This window comes from Macaca nemestrina, chromosome 1 (genome assembly GCF_043159975.1).
Source record: "Macaca nemestrina isolate mMacNem1 chromosome 1, mMacNem.hap1, whole genome shotgun sequence".
Classification (NCBI taxonomy): domain Eukaryota; kingdom Metazoa; phylum Chordata; class Mammalia; order Primates; family Cercopithecidae; genus Macaca; species Macaca nemestrina.
In genome coordinates, this window is record NC_092125.1 from 213,587,916 (window position 1) to 213,608,651 (window position 20,736).

Below are 20,736 nucleotides of genomic sequence, written 5' to 3' on the forward strand. Positions count from 1 at the left end.
GGAGGCACCAAAATAAACTCCAATGATATTTGAGACACAGTATCCACGTTGTCATCATCCCCAAAGTCAGCATTGTTAAAACTTCTTCGCGCTCCTTTTAGATTTTAGCATTGGTTTTATTCAGACTTAGACAGTGGGGATGGGGATGGGACCCCCTCTTCTTTTCATTGCTTAGAGTCTCTAAAAGCCTGGACCCAGTGCTCAGGGGGCACAAAGGGAGGGGAGCAGACCCCTGGTCGGCTTCTCTATCATCCCACCGACGGAGAGATCCCACTCTTGCAGGGCAGCTCTGAGCGCCGACTTGTCTGCTCTCTGGTTTTCCAGAAGCCAAAAGGGCCAGATACGGATAATAACAGCCAACGCTTATTGAACATTTACTATGGGCCAGTTATTGCTTCATATACATCAACTCATTTCATCTTCATGGAAGATGGACCATTCCAGGAAGTGGGTACTATTAAAAACACGCCCATTTTCTAGATTGGAAAACTGAGGGGCAGGGAGTTCAAACATATCACCCAAAGTCACATAGCTAGCTGTGGCAGAACCAAGACTTGAACCTGGGCTGCTTAGCTCCACATGCTGAGCTCTTCTGCTCTCTTACATCTTTTTTTTTTTTTTTTCTTTAGACAGAATCTCACTCACTCTGTCACCCAGGCTGGAGTGCTGTGGTGCGATCTTGGCTCACTGCAACCTCCGCCTCCTGGATTCAAGTGATTCTCCTGCGTCAGCCTCCTAAGTACCTGGGACTACAGGCATGCACCACCACACCTGGCTAATTTGTGTGTGTGTGTGTGTGTGTGTATTTTTAGTAGAGACAGGTTTCACCATGTTGGCCAGGCTGGTCTTGAATTCCTGGCTTCAAGTGATCCACCCTACTCTGCCTCCCAAAGTGCTGGGATTACAGGCGTCTTACATCTTTTTTCTCTCTCTCTACCTAGACTCCTGGTGGGCTTACCTCTCGTATTAAAGGAGATGAGCTAAAGTTCCAGCCCTACTCTAGGCCAGAGCTCTGGGGAGATGAAACTGAAGGAACTCAGGCACCACCTCCCAGTGTGTTGGCATGGCCTGGCTTTGGAGCTAGACAAACCTAGGTTTGTGCCCTGATATTTATCAGCTATGTGAGGTTGGGTAAGCCACTCCGCCTCTCTGAACTTATTCTCCCCTTCTATAATTTGGGATAACAATGGTACCTCCTTCATTGGGTTGACATAAGCATTAAATGAGTGAATAGCATTCAGCACCTAGAACAATGCCTGCCCCTTAGAATGTGCTCAGTAAGTGTTAAGGGTGACTATTATTACTGCTTTTACCCTTCTCATTAGGGTGATCATGGGGATACAGCAGTGTGCAAAGGCACTTTTTATGTGGAAGACAATTACACAAATGTCAGGGCTTGGTGTGACTCATATAAATAAGAGCATTCAGTTTGGATAGCAGAGAATGGCGGGGGATGAGAGGAGAACCATCTACCCGGCACTCAGTGCCAAGTGCCAGCTCAGTGGGGTGGTGGTGAGGACACTAGCAGCAAGGAGGCAGAGGGAGGCCGCTGGTCTGCACTGGTCCCCAAACCAAAGGGAAGAGCCTGAACCCAGGCCACCTGGCATGTTCCTTTCCCTCTATGGGCCTCAGTCTCCCCATCTGCAGAATGGGTAACTAGGGACTAGCTAATTTTTAAGTTCCTCTGCCGCCATCCCAGCTGTGATTTTTTGTGACTCGGATAGGATAAGATCATGTGTAAAAATGAAAGTGGGAAACAGACCCATGGTGTGGCAGATTGATTGCAAAGATGTGCCCATCCTTCCCTTTTCTCTGTAATCACACCATTTACAAAGTAATTCTGCAGCTTCTCCCTCAAGAGTCTGTTTCCCCAGCTCCGGATGTCCTGGTGATCTGCTTTGGTCACTACAAAGTGGAGGAGGTGGCAAAGTGCTAGTTTCAAGTCTAGTCCTCAAGAGGACTTGCATCTTCCTCTCTCTCTGTCTTTCTCTCTCTGTCTCTCTTTCTGTCTCTCCCTCTCTCTGTCTCTCTGCCTCTCTCTCTGTCTGGTTCTCTCTGTCTCTGTCTCTCTGTCTCTCTCTTTCTTTCTTTCTGTCTCTCTGTCTCTCTCTCTTTCTCTCTTTCTCAGACCCTTACCACTGTCATGTCATCAATTCCGGGCTAGCCTGCTAGAAGATGACAGACATGTGGCCCAGTGACTTCCATCACCCCAGCAACAGCCAGCCAATTGTCAGATATGCGAGTGGGAGCATTCTAGACCATTCAGCCCCCCTTTCACCTGCCAGCTGTCAGCAGACACCTGGGCAAGACAAGCTGAGGTCAGCTGTGCCTGGTCCAGACCCCCAAAACCACCCACTGGACCTGCAGAGCGGTGAGAGGAAATAAACTATGCATTGCTGTGTCCCATAGAGGTCGCGTGGTTGTTTGTTACACAGTGTTCTTAAGTCAATTCATAACAGCTACACATGGTCAGTGGTGGGGCGGGGGCGGGAGGAAATGTGGCTTTTAACCAGAGTAGGACCTCGTCTGGGCATGGTCTGTTGCTTTCCTTGAGGGAGCAGGAGAGGGTGGGTTTAGCACAATGGTTAGGAGGTTAAGTTCTGGGCGGAAAGTGCCTGCTTCAGATCTCAGCTTTTCCACATTCTAGCTGTGTGGCTTTTCCGAGTTACTTAACAGACAGGCCTGTTTTCTCCAAAATCTAGATAATCATAGCACCCACCTTTGGAGTTGTGGGGATGAAGTGAGTTAATACGTGTAAAGAATTTAGTAAAGCTATGCCTAAATTATCAGATACGTGTGAGACTCAATCATGGTTCTGCCACTCACTGCGGGTGTGACCTTGGGTCCTTCCTCAGCTGCTGTGTCCTGGTTTGCACATTGGAGATCCCAGTGGCATCTTCCTGGTCAATGAGACTGTGTGCAGAAAGGGCTTGACCCAGCGCCTGCCTGAAGGATGCTCAGGGAATCTCAGCTTGGGAGAGGAGCCTTCCCTGGCAGATTCTCCTTTTCCCTGCTCCAGCGCAGATCACCTGCTTCAGGTGACAAGGAAGCTTACAATGGGATGTCTCGGAGACCAGTTCTAGTTCAACTTCCTCGTATTAACGATGAGGAAACTGAGGCACAAAATAGGACTTATTCAAGGTCACACAGAGTCAGTGGCTGGAACCTACACATTCTGACCTCTAGTTTGGTGCTTCTGGCGTCATGCTAGGATCGTTGTGTCCTAGCAAGGTACACGAGTTCTGGGCTTGAGCTTTGGTGGCTCAAAAGAGCAGACCAGGCAAGACCCTCCAGCCTGCACAGGCCAGATGGAAGGACTAGGCTCTCCCTGGGTGGTGAAAGCCTCTTCCTGTTCTTGTCCACAGTCCCATCCAGTGCCGCTGCTGGGGAGATCCTGTAGAGGGAGGTGTGGCATCACCCTGACCGTGGGCTCACCATCTAGTAGGGTCAGATGTCTTTTTTTTTTTTTGAGATGGAGTCTCGCTCTGTCACCCATGCTGGTGTGCAGTGGCACAATCTCAGCTCACTGCAACCTCTGCCTCCCTGGTTCAAACAATTCTTGTGCCTTAGTCTCCCAAGTAGCTGGGACTACAGGCATGTACCACCACACTTGGCTAATTTTTTGTAATTTTTTTTTTTTTTTTTTTTTTTTTTTTAGTAGGGACAGGGTTTTACCAGACTGGTCTTGAGCTCCTGACCTCAAGTGATCCACCTGCCTTGGGATCCCAAAGTGCTGGGATTACAAGTGTGAGCCAATGTGCCTGGCCAAGGGTCAGATGTTTAGGTGACAAGGGACCCATGTGACATACACCTCAATATGAGGACAAGAAGGATCAAGGTGATTCCCTCTGGGTATCATGGGATAACTGAGGCTCAGGATGGGAAGGACCTTGTCCAGAATTCCCCGTTGCGTAGAGGCGAAGACAGGCCTAGACCCCAGACGCCTTTCTGCCTTCCAGCCCCACCTCTGTCCCAGGTGATTACAAGGCTCTTGGGCCTGGCTTAGGCCAGGATACTCCCTCCCAGGCCTCTCTTAGGAGAACAGGTCCCTGACCTCATTGTCTGTAGGGGCTGGCCCAGATGCTGAGTCAGGAATTCCCCAGGTCCCAACTTGCCTCAGCGAATGACCCTTCAGGTCTTAGCTCACCTCCAGGGAGGAAGGAAGGGATTTTCCTGCCTCTTTCTGGCATTCCCCGGGCTGACCCTGCAGAGCTGAAGATACTCTGTGTGTGTGTGTGTGTGCGCGCGCGCGCACGCGCGCACGTGTGTGTGACTGCTGCTATGTATGTGTGTGCCTGTGCAGTGTGAACTTGCTCTACTGTTGCACTATATGCGCATTATTCCATGCATGCTGTATTTATACTGTATGCACTGTGTATACTGCACGTAGGCGCGTGGGTGTGTTCGCATAAGTTCTCACTGTATCCTTTTTCTGTCTGGTGTGTGGGCCTCCTAGGCGTGTGTTGTGTGCACAAGTCGTGCGCAGTGTGTGTGCGTGCACTGGTGGATAAGGGAACCCTTGGGGCAGATGCACGATGTGCTCACACCCTGAGTGCGTCCTGTATATACCGGGTGCACTACGTGTGAACTCTGTGTGTGTGCACGGTGTGAATGCATCCCGTGAATGCACGCAGTCAGTCCTCTGAAAACCAGGCTTGGTTCTGGAGGTGGATTGGGGCTGGGCTTCAAGATTCAGGGCTGTGGCTCAACTCTGATAGCCTGACCCAGATCATGGTTCGATGGCACCTGCTCTCACAGCTCAGACAGGCCCAGGGAGTGGGAATTGCCCTCAAGGAGCTGGAGGTGGGTGGATCAGCTTGGGTTGGGTCCTGCACTGGCCCCGGGTGCCGCTCAGAGACTCCTGGTGGCGACAAGAGAGGCAAGTCCTAGGGGCCTCTCTTGACCAATCTGACCTTTGGCCCCCAAAGATCTTTTGCCTCTGGGACTCCTGTTGTCTTTGAGTGTCCTACACAGAATAAGTCCTTGAATTGCCAGGCAGGGAGATGCAGGCTCCTGGCAGCCCCTTGGTTGTGCTTGACCTAGCAGCTGGCCTTGCTCTAGCCAGGGATGAGGAGCAGGCCTATGCCTGGAGCCCAGGTCTATTTCTGGGTCCTGGACCTCCGACCACTGCCCCATCTGCCTGGGCATCTTTAAAGGGTCCTGCAGCCCCAGATGGGGGTGGAGGAGAGGAGGATAATGCCTGAAATTTGCATCCATCTCCCCACGTGCCCTCATGTAATCTAGGTATAAGTGTCTGTGCACACCCAGCACAGTCTCCTCAGCCCCATTCCAGGGCTGCCATGGCAACGCAGAAGTTGGCTCACCATCTGTTGTCTGTGGGGACCTCAGTCAGGCCTTTGCCATGCTAGGGATTAGTGTGGAAAGGCACCTGACTTGCCGTATTCCAAGGTAGTCATTAGCCACGTCTGGCACCACTCGGCCCTGGAGGGCTTGGAGATGATACAGCCTGGAGTCCCTCTGGCTGCTGGAGAAGAGTGGACATTGAGAGAGCCTATGATTCTTTCTGGGGCTAACCTCTCCTCAGAACATCCTCTCTCAGCAAGGGGCTGGAGACTTATTCATACTAGAGTGTAAATGATTAACCCCTCCTGGGAGGGTGGTGGGTTGAGAGAGTGCAGAAACCCGGATTTTAAGAGAGATTAGAAGCTTAAATTAACACATTATCAACCCGGAAGATTTTAGGCATGGGAAAGAGGTGTAGGATATTTCAAAATTTAAAACTTAGTTGCTAAGGTAGCCCTGGGTATGCAGTGGGTGACTGCAAATCAAATTTGTCCTTGGGTGTCTTACTGAGGGTGGAGGAGGCACCCATGCCCCATCTGGCCTGGGTCTCTGAGGCCTTTGCCTCTACTGGGAAGCTGAATTTTTTCCTACTGGGTTCAGAGATTTTCCTTACTCCCACCCTGGCTCCTTTACATTTGCTTTCTTTGGAAAAATGTTCCCCCTTGGATGCTCTGTGCTTACGGTGAAAAGAGCAGGGTAGAGGAGGAGGGATTCAGTATTCCAGATGAGGCTGGGCAGGAGTGAAGCGGAATGAGGGGTAAGGAATTGGGGAGAGATGGAGAAAGAAGGGAGGCCTGCAGGAAGAAACCAGTTGCAGGGGTGGTTTGCATCCAGGATCTGTCACTTGAGAGCAGTGTGAGTGTGGATGAGTGATGTCCCCTCTCTGTGCCTCAGTTTCCTTACCTGAAAAATGGTTACAAGAACTTGCTTGTGAAGACTGGGGAAGATGCGTTCGGAGACGTGGCACAGTGAGAGCACACGGCGGCTGCTTAGGAAATGACAGTTTGCACCGTTCTTCCCTTTGACGCGGGTTCTGTGTCAGAGAGGGAGGCTTCTAGAGCTCACCCTGGGATCTCACTCTTGGAAGGAAGATACTCCGGCATCTGAGCTGGCCACCTGCTGGCCTGGGTTCCACAATCTGCCTGAGTGAGGAAGCACCTCCTGCAGGCCCTGGGCAGGTCCCATAGGCCTGCTCTTCACCAAGTGACAGGTCCACAGGCTGAGAGTAACCCACATAAATCGAGGTCGTCGTACTGAGTGGAGCCGGGATGCAGGAGTCCTCCGCCTCAGGGGCCCCCAGTCCAATCCCAGGCCCAGGAACTGGGACAAACCCAGAGATAAACAGGGGAGTCATTCCCCAAGGCAGAGCCCACCTCCTCACCACGCCTGTAGGGTTCAGCAAGGCCCTAACAGCGCCCAGCTTGGCTTGGTAGGGAAGAAAAGGGTACAGATAGGTGGGGGAAGAGTGGAGCAGGGCAGGATATCAAACCCTCTGCACCAGTGAGCTCCTTCCTGTGAAATTTTAGCATCTGCAAATTTATTTCTGCCAGCAATTTACCTTTTCTGCAAGCAAGAGAAATCTGTTCTTGTTTATGAGTCACTGCTTTATGGGGAAAATTAGAAAAAGAGGCATCTGCAGTTTGGAAATAAGACAGGGAGGTGAAGTTCGGTGGCAGGGCCAGTAAAATTGAGCCCTGGAGTAAAGTCTAATGTGGTCTCACTCCCGTTCAGCCAGAGGTGATTATTTTGTCGGCTGGAGGTATAAGGCTTTATTAGTATCCACACAGCATCCTGTTTTGATAAAGCAAACATTTTCTAAGTAAATAAACTTTGAAGCTTAAAATCGAAAGCTCCACTTGACACAATAGAATAAACTGGAAAATATGTTGTCCATAGAAAGCTGTTAGAAAATGTTAAGCCAAGAATGGTCTGGGTAGGGATTTAGTATTAGATCCACAGCTGGAGGCTGGGGAGAGGTGGCTGGACCCTGTCTTTGGGAGTATTGCCATCATTCTGTGCTCTGCAGGGGAAACTGCCACTGGGAGACCACCTGGGCATCTTTCCAGGGCTGTCCTCCCCCTCAATGGGCACCTCGGTGAGGCATGTGAAGCCACACTACCTGGTGGTGTTAGAGTGTACCAGTTGTCCCCTAGTATTCATGGCCTTCCAGCTCAAGACTACATTTCCCAGCCTCCCCTGCAGCCAGTCTGACCATGTGACTGGGGTCCAGCCAATGGGATATGAGCAAAAGTGGCACATGCGACTTTGGGCTGTGCTCTTTAAAGAGAGTGTGTTTTACCTTTCTCTTCCTCACTTCCCGCTGCTGGAACAGACCCCTTGGACCCCAGGAGGGAAGCCACATGTGGAGGCTGGCAGCACTGCTCTGCCAGCCCTGGACCATGGACCTCTGGATTATCATATGAGAGAGAAGTGAACTTTTATCTTGTTTAAGCCAGTATATTTTGGGGTCTGTTATTTTGTATTGTAACTTCTTCATGTGGCAAACACAGGATTTGATAACTAGCCTAGATCTTGTGACGAGTTACTTGTAATTAGTGCAGCTGGTGCCATGATCAGTAGAGCATTGTGGTCAAAAGCCTGTTAGACCTGCCTTCAAATTCCTGTCCCTTCAGTTAGTAGATGTGTGATTCTGGACAAATTAATTAATCTCACTGCAGTAGGGTGATTTCAATAAGAAATGTCTTTTGGCCTGGCACAGTGGCTCATACCTGTAATCCTAGCACTTTGGGAGGCTGAGATGGGCAGATCATTTGAGGTCAGGGATTCGAGACCAGCCTGGCCAACTTGGTGAAACCCTGACTCTACTAAAAATACAAAAATTAGCTGGACGTGGTGGCATGCACCTGTAGTCCCAGCTACTTGAGAGGTTGAGGCAGAAGAATTGCTTGAACCCAGGAGGTGGAGGTTGCAGTGAGCAGAGATTGTGCCACTGCACTCCTGCTTGGGTGACAGAGTGAGACTCAGTCTCACAAAAAAAAAAAAAAAAAAAAAAAGAAAGAAAGAAAGAAAGGAAGGAATTCCTTTCATGTGGCTACCCAGTATCCACATACATATGTAACTAAAACAAGTTTCATGAATAAAACAGCCATATCACCTGCAGTATGGTCTGATATTTTGTATTTGCATAGTTCTCAGAGAGGGGTACCTGAACCAGCAACATCAACATCACCTGAGAACCTGTTAGAAATCCGTTTTCTTGGGCCCCACCCAGACTTTTTGAATCAGAAACTCTGGTGCAGGGCCCAGCAATCTGTGTTTTAAGAAGACTTCTGGGTGATTCTGAAGCAGCTAAAATTTGATAAGCACTGTTTTACTTTAATTTTAAAAATGCTAAATTTAAAAATCCTGGTTATCACCTAATAAATTGACCTTATAATCCACTAATATGAGTCATGACTCATGTAGATGTAACTGATGCCTCTTTATCTGTTTTCTGGCAAGCGTTTATAGCTTCTTCTTCTTCAACTTCCCAAATTTTCACTAGGGAAACTACTCTTAGTTCATGGCTACAGGGATGGGGTCAAACCTTAGGCCCGGTCAACTGAAGCAGCAATTGGTTCAGGGATGACCATGTGATCCTTGTCATCCAATGACATGCAATCCTGAGACTTTTGCTGGAACTACCAAGGAGAAGCTCTTTCTCCTGGGATTGCTAGGCTGCAGGAAGAAAGCCTGGGGCTGCCCATGGTGCTGTTGCCAGCCCTCTGGAAGAGGCTGCCTGATGCTGCAAGCATCTCAGAGGAGGGGAGTTGAGGGATGTAGGAGAGAGTGCGAATGTTTTTGAGATCCTGCATTAGCTCCTTGTGCCTGAGCTCAGGTACAGCTGCAGTGGATAGTCCTGTGCACACTGGCAGGATCCACCTCAAGAGTTTCCTGAGCTGAGGAGCTCGCTAGCCTGAGCATGGGTGCAGCTCTGAAGTTCAGGGAAATTAATACCCTTGGGGACCACCCTCAACCAGTGCAGTGCAGAGCTGGTGGGTAAGTGCCCCTGGCTCCTGTTCTTCAGAAAGACATTTCTGGAGGCAGCATGCTTATCTCAATCTCCTGCCACCTTCATTCCTGCAATCACCTCTCAAATAAACCATCTGCAAGCATCCCCTTGCCTCAGGCCCTGCTCTCATATAAACCCAGACTGAGACAGAAGGAGGCCTGTGACATTTGATGGATCCAACCATACCCAAAAGAAGCTCTACTCGTGAACTTTCCAGGAGTAGATTTTGAGTCCCCCAAAATCAACCCCCTTCTTTTTTGCAATGTGTATTGGTTATCTATTACTGAGTAACAAATTATCCCCACACTGAATGGCTTTAAATAACAGCATTTATTAGCTCACAGTGTCTGTGGGTGAGAATCCAGGTGTGGCTTAGCTGGGTCCTCTGGCCTGGTTCCCCCATGAGATGGCAATGAAGGTGCCAGCTGAGGCTGCATTGTCTCAAAGTTTGCCTGGGAAAGGATCTGCTTCCAATATCCCTTCTGTTGGCAGAATTCAGTTCCTCGTGGGTTGTTGGATTGAGGTCCTCAACCTTTTGCTCTCTGCTGGCCAAAAGCCAACCTCAGTTCCTTGCCACATGGGCCTCCAAAGAGAGCAGCTCATACCATGGCAGTGGCTTCCAGCAGAGCAGGCAGAGAGGGGACAAGAGAGGGCTAGTGAGCAATAAGGAAGCCAAAGGCTTTAGAAACCCAATTTTTAAATGGTATCTCAACATGTTTGTTGTATTCTGTTCCTTAGAAGCAAGTCTGTAGGTCCAATGCATACTGATGGGGAGACCAGTACACAGGACCATGGATACCAGGAGGTGATGACCATCGGCTGCCTAAGATAGACTGTAAGAATTATGAACTCCCAGTTCCAGGGCACAAAGCCAGAAGGGCCATGAGCATCAGAACGGAAGCCTGGATGCCCAAATCAGCCTCAACTCTGTCCCAGGGTAAGGAGAACTGACAGGCATCTTGAGGACCCTGCAGGGGTGAGGAGCCTGCAAAGGTCTTGGTGGGCAGGAGGTGGGAGGGAGATGGAAATGGAGGGTGGGGTTCCCCATTATTACCTAGGCAAACTCTGTAGAAGATCATTGCTGTTCCTGTCATCGAGACCATTCTTTGTGGTTGGTATTCACTGTGCTATCACGGTGCAAGCTAACCTTTGTTTAATGTTTTTTTTTTTTGTCCAACTCTGGGCTAAGAACTTCACTTACCTGCTTTCATTTAATCTTCCCTCTCTGAGGTCAGACCGGGGGGCATTTTCAAGATGAGAAAGCTTAGGTGCAGAGAGGTTGAGTAATTTGCCTAAGGACACACAGCTATTAAATGATGTCACTGCAATTCATCAGAGACTGAGTCCTTATCTGCCAGGAAATCAAAATCATCTCAGCTCAGTGAATGTAAAGTATTCAGGGAGGCTTGAACACGTTCATTCACTCACCGTTTTAATCCCTGTACCCTTTCATACAAAGCCTTAAGTTCCTCACCCTAACGTGTTCTTGGTACTGAGTTTTCATCACTGCCAGCATTTATAAACCTCCTTTGGGTCACGGAGGCGTTGGAGAAAGCATTATTATTATTATTTTTGAGACAGAGTCTCACTCTGTTGCCCAGGCTGGAGTGCAGTGGCGTGATCTCTGCTCACTGCAGCCTCCGCCTCCTGGGTTCAAGTGATTCTCCTGCCTCAGCCTCCTAAACAGCTGGGACTACAGGCACCCACCACAACGCCTGGCTAATTTTTGTATTTTTAGTAGAGATGGGGTTTCACCATGTTGACGAGGCTGGTCTTGAACTCCTGACCTCAAATGATCCACCCACCGCGGCCTCCCAAAGTGCTGGGGTTATAGGCGTGAGCCAACATGCCCGGTCAACACATTCTTTTTCCTCCAAAATATGCACCCATGTGTTCAAACCCACGTTTGGCACGTGATTTGAGGAGGCAACCGACTTCCTGCAGGGCCCCAGGATGGACGCTCATTGGCTCAGCTTGGGTCATGCACCCACTCTGGAACCAATCACGGCAGCCTAAGGGATTTGGTGCTCTGGCTGGCCAGATCTTTAGGGATCGTGGCATCGCAGTCTTTCACTTTACAGTTTGAGGAATTGAAGACTAGAGGAGACGAGTGACTTGCTCAAGGTTATACAGCCTTGGTGGGCCCAGGTCAGACTCAAGCAGTAAGGTGTGGCTGTCTGTCAGCCTGCAGATTCCTCCCAAGCTGGGTATATCTGATTTATTGATGTATTCCCAGCCACTTGCTGTGGGCCTGACACACAGTAGGCATTTCATCGTGCTGAAACCCCCCCTGAAGGGGACTGAGAGTGAATCTATGGAAGTTACAGATAGTGTTTGCCCAAGTGACACCTTGAAATCTCACCCTGCAGGGGGTTAACAGATATTCCATGAAAAAAGGGAGGGCTCCATGAGGAAGTAAGTTGGTGAAACACTGGACAAGGTGAACTGATTTCTCTGCATTAGAACTTCTCAGGATTCTTTATGGGCTCAGTGCAATAAGTCCTTCGAAAGGAAGATATACTATGTCGCATTTTCCAAGGTTGTTTGACCATAGACTCCTTTTTTTAAAATGGGATTTTTGAAGGATTAGTGTTCAGAGAAACTTGCTTTGGAAGGTAGGGGGGTCAGAGAAGGCTTCCTGGAGGAGGTGGCACCTCCGCTAGGTTCAAGGATAGGGGGACTGGGAGAAACAGATGAGAGCAATGAAGGCATCCCAAAGGAATCACTGGAGAAAGCAGTAAATATTTTAAAGTTGAGGTCCTCAACTTTATATCACATATATGTGGAAAGAAAGACTTATACAGGTCAGGATCCCACTGGATACAAACATCAGAAATGCAGTTCAGACTGACTTAGGCAAAAAGGGGAATTTATTGTTCCATGTGACTGATTTCAGGTGTGGCTGGATCCAGGTGCTTGAGTCATACCCTCAGGGAGAAGTATCGGCTTTGTCCTCAAGCACTCTTTCTTTCGAGGTCCCCCTCGGAAGATGGTCCCACCATCTCCAGGCTCACATGCTGCTAACTAGCAACTCCTGCCAGAAGTGAGATGCTTTTATGCAATAGTTTCAACCAAGAGCCCCAGGAGGGGTGTTCATTGGCTTAACTTGGGTCGCACACCCACCTTGGTACCAATTATTGCAACCTAGGGGATTTGGTGCTCTGATTGGCCAGAGCCTTAGGCATCATTGCATCCCATTCTCTCATTTGTCAGATGGAGAAACTGGAGCCCAGAGGAGAAGAGAGAGTCGCTCAAGGTCACACAGTGAGTGAGTGGCACAGTGAAGGCAGGAACTTCCAGTTCTGGGGCTCTTGCTGCTGCAGGTGGTGCCTAAGGGCAAGTTAGACCCGCGTGGGCTGAGCAGAACGCCCACTGGTGTCTTTGAGTTGGGAGCTGTGGTGGAGCCTTGCCTAGAGAACTCTGTGGGAGATGAGGCTGGAAAGGACGAAAGTTTCATGACTTTAAAGGACCAGACAGGCTGCAGAACAGCTCCCTGACTGAGTTGGCCCGGAACACTCATGGGGTTGGCTATGGTCAGGGAAGATGAAGGGAGCAGACCAGAGGCAGAGAGGGGGACTGGCTCCCTGGTTTCCCATGGGGATGGGTATGGCAGGGAAGTATATAAGGGAAGATCTGTCAAATGGGGGTCCATTCGAGGTCTGGGGTGTCCAGCCAATTCTTCCTTCTCCCTGAGTTTCTACATTCAAGCTGTTATTAGACCTCTTGGTACTACCTTCTGATTGTGTAGAAACCATCTGGCTCTCTGGTTCAGCTGACCCCATCCTAATCCCAGTCACTGTCATCTCATGTCCATGCCTGACTCCTGGCAACAGTGTTTCAAATGGTGTCTGCACTTCCATTCTTGCTCTCCAACCTCAGCCTTGATCCAGTCTCTGCATAGCAACCTGAGTGTTTTTTTTTTTCTTTTACATGGAATCTCGCTCTGTCCCCTAGGCTGCAGTGCAATGGCGCGATCTTCGCTCACTGCAACCTCTGCCTCCTGGGTTCAAACAATTCTCCTGCCTCAGCCCCAAGTAACTGGGATTATAAGCATGTGCCACCACCCCCAGCTATTTTTTTTGTACTTTTAGTAGAGATGGGGTTTCACCATTTTGGCCAGGCTGGTCTCAAACTCCTGACCTCAGGTGATCTGCCCACCTTGGCCTCCCAAGGTGCTGGGAGTACAGGCGTGAGCCACCGCGCCTGGCCTGGATGCTCTTTTAAAAACCCAAATCAGCTGTCCTCAGTAAAATGTTTAATGACTCTCCATAGCCTTCAAGATAAAATGCAAACTGTGGCTCCCCAGCACCTCTCTATGGGCAATCTCCCTACCGCATTCCAGGCACACAGGTTTCTCCTTTCAGCTCCTTCTTACCTCTGAGCCTAGCCTTTGCACATCACATGCTATTCCATCTGCCTGGAACACTTTTCCCTCTTCACCTAGCTAAATCCTGATATTCCCTCAAATTTCAGCTCAATGTCCCTTCCTGTCCTTTAAGAAATCTTTTTTAGTACCTTCTTAAGACTGGACGGGGTCACCTGCTACCTGACAGCACCACCTCCCTGGGAGTTGAGGAGATGAGGAAGCTGAGATGCAAAGAAGGAAGAGACTCTTCCAAAGTCACTTGGCTAGTAAATGGCAGAGCTGGATTAAATTCAGCTTGACAAATGCGTATGGTGCACTTACTATAGGCCAGGCCCTGTACCAGACCCTGTGGTTACAATGACAAATCAGACCAAGTGCCCTGCCCCAGAGGAGTTCTCAGACTGGCAGAGGAGACAGACTGGAAAAAGGGGCGAGGACGGGGCCTAAGGAACTCTGGACATAATCTCAGTATATTAGTCCATTTTTACACTGCTATAAAGAAATGCCTGAGACTGGGTAATTTATAAGGAAAAGAGGTTCTGCAGGCTGTACAGGAAGCAGAGCAGGCTTCTGCCTCTGGGGAGGCCTCAGGAAACTTACAATTATGGTGGAAAGCGAAAGGGGAGCAGGCATTTCTTATGGTTGGAGCAAGAGGAAGAGAGAGAGAGGGGAGGTGTCACATTTTTTCTTTCTCTTTCTTTCTTTCTTTCTTTCTTTCTTTCTTTCTTTCTTTCTTTCTTTCTTTCTTTCTTTCTTTCTTTCTCTCTTTCTCTCTCTCTCTCTCTCTCTTTCTCTCTTTCTCTCTTTCCCTCTCTCTCTCTTTCTTTCTTTTTTGTTTTTAGATGGAGTTTCACTCTTGTTGCCCAGGCTGGAGTGCATTGGTGCACTCTCGGCTCACTGCAACCTCTGCTTCCCAGGTTCAAGTGATTCTGCTGCCTCAGCCTCCTGAGTAGCTGGGATTACAGGCATGTGCCACCAAACCCGGCTAATTTTTGTATTTTTAGTAGAGACGGGGTTTCTCCATGTTGGTCAGGCTGGTCTCGAACTCCTGACCTCAGGTGATCTGCCCACCTCGGCCTCCCAAAGTGCTGGGATTACAGGCATGAGCCACTGTGCCCAGCTGACTGTGCCACACACATTGAAACGACCAGATCTCGTGAGAACTCTTATCACGAGAACAGCACCAAAGGGATGGTGCTACACCATTCATGAAGGACCCACCCTCATGATCCAGTCACTTCCCACCAGGCTCTACCTCCAACACTGGGAATTACAATCGAACATGAGATTTGGGTGGGGACACAGATGCAAACCATATCACTCGGGGAGGCAGGGAAAGCTCCAGGAGGGGGCGAAGTCTGCACTGAGACTTGGTGAAAAGATGTCCAAGCACGTGTGTGACAATTCATTTATGAATTGAATGAATGAATGAATATGCACATTTGCATCTTTGGGGATGTAGATCTCAGGGGTGTTTGAGTGAACTGATATCTACTTGTGTGCATATGAGTGTCATTTTACACACAAAAATATGCTGTGTGTATAGACACGCATGTAAACAGGTGCATTGATGTGAGTGTACGTATGCGAGTCCAAAAACGGATTTGCATTGTATATCCAAATATATAGAGGTAGTGGAATGAGTCTGCCTGTTCAACTTTTGCCTGTCACTTACACGTTCTGGGCAAGTTAACCTCTTGGTCAGTTTCATTATTAAGTAAGGAAAATGGTAGTATCTCCCTGTCTTAGGTTGGGTTGCTGGGAAGCAGGGCCCGAGACAAGCATTCTTACTCAAGCAATTTATTGCGGGAGAAACTGCAAGCCAGTGTGGGAAATAGGATAGAGCTGGAGGAAAAGCTCAAAGCTGAGATGTGGGGTCAGCTGGTGTCTAGTCTCAGCCTGATGCCACGGGGAGCTCTGAATCATACATGGCTTCGCAGAGGTGGCCCACCATAAGAGGAGGAGGCCAGCCCTTGCCAGCCATTAATTGGCCGTGTGTTCCTAGCCCTCACCTGGAGGAAGAAGTAGCTCCTAGGCATTTCCAGAGAAGGGCATGGGAGCACCAAGGCCTTTACTAGGCCACACTCTTGCTGCCCTTGCTTGTCAAATGAGTCCTCAGAGACAGTAGTATCTGTCTCCCCTGGAAACTTGTTAGAAATGTCGGTCAGGGATTGTGGCTCGTGCCGATAATCCTCGAATTTTGGGAGGCCGAGCTGGGCAGATTACCTGAGGTCAAGAGATTGAGACCACCCTGGCCAACATGGTGAAACTCCATCTCTACTGAAAATACAAAAGTTAGCTGGGCGTGGTGGCATACACCTGTAATCCCAGCTACTCAGGAGGCTCAGGCAGAATTGCTTGAGCCCGGGAGACGGAGGTCGCAGTGAGCTGAGATTGCACCGCAGCACCTTAGCCTGGCCGACAGAGAGAGACTTTGTCTCAAAACGAAAAAAATAGAAAGAAAGAAATGCAGAGTCACAGACCTTCCCCCAGATCTGCTGATTCAGACCCTGTACTCCAGCATGATCCCCAGGCCCAGGCACCTTAACACTGGAGAAGCCCTGTGTTAAACCACTCACAGGCTTGCTGTGAGGATGAAGGCATATACAGCACTCAGAGCAGCATCTGGCCCACAGCGGGTGCTATTATTATTATTTGCATCTAGGAGTGTTGTGCATGCTTGCTCACCCAGATACTTAATATGCATAAGTAAACGCGTGCAAGGAGGATCGGCTGGAAAATTTGCAGGATCCATTGCAAAATGAAAATGTGGGCTTCTTGTTCAAAAATTAGAAAGCAGAGTCTTCAACCAAGAAGGGACCCTTCTGAGCTGGAGGCTCTGGTGACCAGAAGATTTCTTTTCTGCAGTGACTTGGCCTCTCCTTATGGCTTTACAGGTGAGAAAACCTGGAGGAAGGGTGCCAGAGCTGAGTGCTGGACTCAGGTCTCCTGTCTCCGAGGGGCCCTGTCCCCACCCCACTCGGACATGCACACTTACTTCCTGGCCCTGCGTGCCTTCCTTAGTGCTGACTTTGGGGAATCATTGAGAATTCGAAGCTGAGAAATGTTCTCTTGTATTTGCACATTACAAAGAGACATCTGAGCATGTTCCCCCCATGAATCGTGAGTATCCATTCCCAGGGAGCTCTAACTGCTCGGGAGAAGGGGTGTGAAATTTAATTTGCACTAATTATCCCGAAGTGAGAGGAGCCGGGAATGAGCTGGCTCTGCACATTCGGCCTCTTCCAGCGGCTCCCTGTTCCCCAGGTTGCAGTTTATTTATGTGAAAGGGGTGGGGGTGGGGTGGGGGGTGCTGTTTCTATGGCAACCGCAGCTGCTGGGATTTTGGGGTGGCTGGAAAGGGAGGGAGAAGGGAAAGGCTGGGTAGAGCTGGGCAGTGTGTGTCCTTGTGGTCGTAGGGGGGCATCTGGAAGCCCCTACTGGCTCTGATGGGTGAGAGGAGGTGGGGAGGAGACGGACGGAGTTCTTTCCAGCCCCTTTTCAGCTGGGAGAGGGCTTTGGCCAGGAGATGGACTGTCCGAATCAGCAATTCCCTGGAACAGCGATGTCCCTCTCAGGTCCCCAGGGCTAGGCCAGCTGGAGGGCAGAAACCCAGGATGGCAGCTGGCAGAGGGAGCACCAGAGAGGAGAAGGGACTCCAGGGCCCAGGACGAAGTGCCCCACTTGCCTCCTCTTGCTCCTCTCCCCCTCCCTTTCTCAGTTCCACCTTTCTCTTCCCATCTCTTATCCTCTCTCTCCTTCCTCACCTCCTCCCTCCTGCAACCTTCCTTCCCTTTCCCCTTCCTTGCCCTCCCCACAGACTCTTCCTGCCACCACTAGAGGGCGCTGGGGCGCCACAGTCGCCCTGGGAGGGATTTAGCAGCCTAAGACCCTCCATGGGCACCTCGTCGGGGTTGGGTGGGCAGAAGGAGGAGGCCCCACAGCACCTGGGTCCTCTGCAGAGCGGACTGATTCTAGCCTGTTTGGAGCCTGGGACAGGTCTGGGCTGTCCCCAAGGGCTGAGGATAGATGGCACAGTGACCTTCCCCTAACAGCCTTCAGGGGAAGGCGTTTTGATGGGGAGGGTGCTTATGTGGGACCTGAATTCGCATCCCAACCCTCACACCTAGTGTGACCTGGAGCAGGTCACCTCACCACTCCAAGCTTGTTTTCTCTTCTGTGAAAGGGGGGTAACCACTCCCTGCTCAGAGGCTGTGGTGAGGACTGGATGGAATCGCATACAGGAACTGATTGCAACACTCAAGGCGGGGAGCGTTCCTTGGCCTTAGAAGTGAATCACTCAGTCAACAAATGTTTAGTGGGCACCTCCAATGTGCTAGGGGCTCTGCTAGGCACTGGGGATGGTGGGGATCAAGGTGGAGCAGGGCTTAGCATCATGGATCTTTCAACCTAACAGGGATGAAATTATTATATAAAAGGCAAAAGTCATTTAGAAATTAATAGCAAATTCTTGTTTTTGAGGTGGAGTCTTGCTGTGTCACCCAAGCTAGAGTACAGTGGCATGATCGCGGCTCACTGCAACCTCAACCTCCCAGGCTGAAGCCATCCTCCCACCTCAGCCTCCCGCGTAACTGAGATGACGGGCTCACACCACCATGTCCAACTAATTTTCTATGTTAGTTAGAGATGGAGTCTCACTATGTTGCCTAGGCTGGTCTTGAACTCCTGGGCTTAAGCAGTCCTCCCACCTTGGCCTCCTAAAGTGCGGAGATTATAGACATGAGCCACTTTGCCTGGCCTGTCAATTCTTCAGTAGTTGCAAATATGTGGACTGTGTTACAAAAGAGAAGTTCTGGGTGCAGACCAGGGGATCGCCTGGGTCTCATATTTAAGCTGCCCTGAAGGGTGAGTAGGTTCCTTCTTTCCCATGAGAGAGGCAAGAAGGAAGGGCTTCCAGGCTGAAGCAAGGGCAGATGCAAAGCCAGGGTGGAGGGAGGGAGAACAAGATGGATCCCAGGCCCCAGGGGTTTGGTGGAGGGTTGAGAGAGAAGGAACAGAGAGTGAGATAAACTGGGGAGTGCTCAGGTAAGGGCCAGGCTGCCTGGAGGATATGGGAGCATGTATGGCTCTGGAGCTGTGGCACTGCAAAGTGGAAGGCCCAGCTGCCTTTTTGTGACAGACGGAGGAGGCGTTTTCAAAGTGATGACAACGTTTCTGAACAGGAAAGTGGGTCTCTTCTTCTTCCCCAACAGTCTTAGAGCATCTAAAAATAAAGCAGGCATCAAGAGAGCATCCCAGCAGTGCCATCACAACACAGGGCTCGAATGTGAACAGGAGGAGGACCTAAGTGGACCCGGAGGCTGAGCTGGCCTTGCAGCCCTGGTGGTGGGGGAGGGCTGACGCTCAGGACTCTGGGTCTTTGGCACTGCTGCCTAGGCTGTGGCCCGAGGCCTCAGTCTGCCCATCTGTGAAATGATGGGGAGCTGGTCCTGACTGCCTCCCAGGGACCCCATGAAAAGCCGCTCTGAACTCCTTGCCAGAGAGGAGGTTTGCTGGTGCCACAATCCAGGTTTGTGGGTTTCCCTATCAAGCTGGTCTTTCTGTAACAATAGGCAGGGAGACAAAGGATTTCGGAGCCCCTACTATGATGTAAACCCTGTGCTGGGTGGGGTAGGGGTTCAGAAGCAGAAGTTGGGTTTTCAGCATCAGGGAGCTCTAGTGGAGAGACAAGATTTGTGCATGAAATAATTACGACTGTCGTAGAAAAAAGAGAAGCCTGTAGGTCTCCCTTCCTCCCTCCTTCTCTCTGTCTATCTCAGCATTTCCGGGGCTCACTCTGCTCTGGGTACTGTGTGAAGGACTCCACAGCCATCAGCTTCTCTTCATCCTTGCCACATCTTTGAAAGGTGAGTATTTTGAAAACTGTATTTATTTTTCTTTATTTTTATAGAGACAGGGTCTTGCTGTGTTGGTCACGCTGGTCTCAAACTCCCATCTCAGCCTCCCAAAGTGTTGGGATTACAGGTGTGAGCCACCGGGCCCAGCCCGGAAGGTGAGTATTCTTATCCCCACTTTACAGATGAAAAAACTGAGGTTCAGAAGAGTTGAGTGACTATCCCAAGGTCATGTAGTTACTAAATGTCAGATCTAGAATTAGATAGACCCCAAGTCTGCCTATCTGAGTCCAAACCTAATGATATATGTGAATCCATGACTGCCTTTCCCAGCGGTCGTTGAGGTACTTGTGTGTTGTGGAAAGAGTGGAAGAGGGAGAGGGAGAGGGAGAGGGATTCTAAGACTCTTTTAAGATATAAAGACTGGGGCTGGGCGTGGTGCTGGCTCACGCCTGTAATCCCAGCACTTTGGGAGGCTGAGGCAGGTGGATCACGAGGTCAGGAGATTGAGACCATCCTGGCTGACACGGTGAAACCCCGTCTCTACTAAAAAAAAGTACAAAAAATTAGTCGGGCACGGTGGCGGGCGCCTGTAGTCCCAGCTACTTGGGAGGCTGAGGCAGGAGAATGGTGTGAACCCGGGAGGCCGAGCTTGCAGTGAACCGAGATTGCGCCACTGCACTCCAGCCTGGGCGACAGAGTGAGACTCCATCTTAAAAAAAAAAAAAAAAAGACAGACTTGGGGGAAGTGAGGGCCCAACAGTCACTCTTTTTTTTTTTTTGAGATGGAGTCTCACTCTGTCACCTAGGCTGGAGTGCAGTGGCATGACCTCGGCTCACTGCAACCTCTGCCTTCTGGGTTCAAGCGATTCTCCTGCCTCAGCCCCTCTGAGTAGCTGGGATTACAAGGGCCCACCACTGCGCCCAGCTAATTTTTTTTTTTTTTTTTGAGACAGAATCTCACTCTGTCGCCCAGGCTGGAGTGCAGTGGCACAATCTCAGCTCACTGCAACTTCTGCCTTCCAGGTTCAAGCAATTCTCTTGCCTCAACCTCCTGAGTAGCTGAGATTACAGGGGTGTGCCATCACGCCTGGCTAATATTTGCATTTTTAGTAGAGACAGGTTTCACCATGTTGGCCAGGCTGGTCTCAAACTACTGACCTCAAGTGATCCACCCGCCTCAGCCTCCCAAAGTGCTG

At 50.0% G+C, this 20,736-nt stretch overlaps 1 long non-coding RNA gene across 4 annotated transcripts in view; it reads left to right on the forward strand.

Annotated features, from left to right (window-relative positions):
* Positions 1–7,530: 7,530 nt before the first annotated feature.
* The window catches only part of LOC105483091 (uncharacterized), a 75,085-nt gene continuing 61,879 nt past the window's right edge, over positions 7,531–20,736 (forward strand). For 3 of the 4 annotated variants that reach the window (XR_011625224.1, XR_011625225.1, XR_011625227.1), the window contains exons 1-5: positions 7,531–7,734; positions 10,055–10,253; positions 16,580–16,805; positions 18,165–19,212; positions 19,594–19,695. This is a non-coding gene — a long non-coding RNA (uncharacterized lncRNA). The remainder of the gene's footprint in view (positions 7,735–10,054; positions 10,254–16,579; positions 16,806–18,164; positions 19,213–19,593; positions 19,696–20,736) is intronic. The other variant, XR_011625226.1, reaches the window with a different exon arrangement.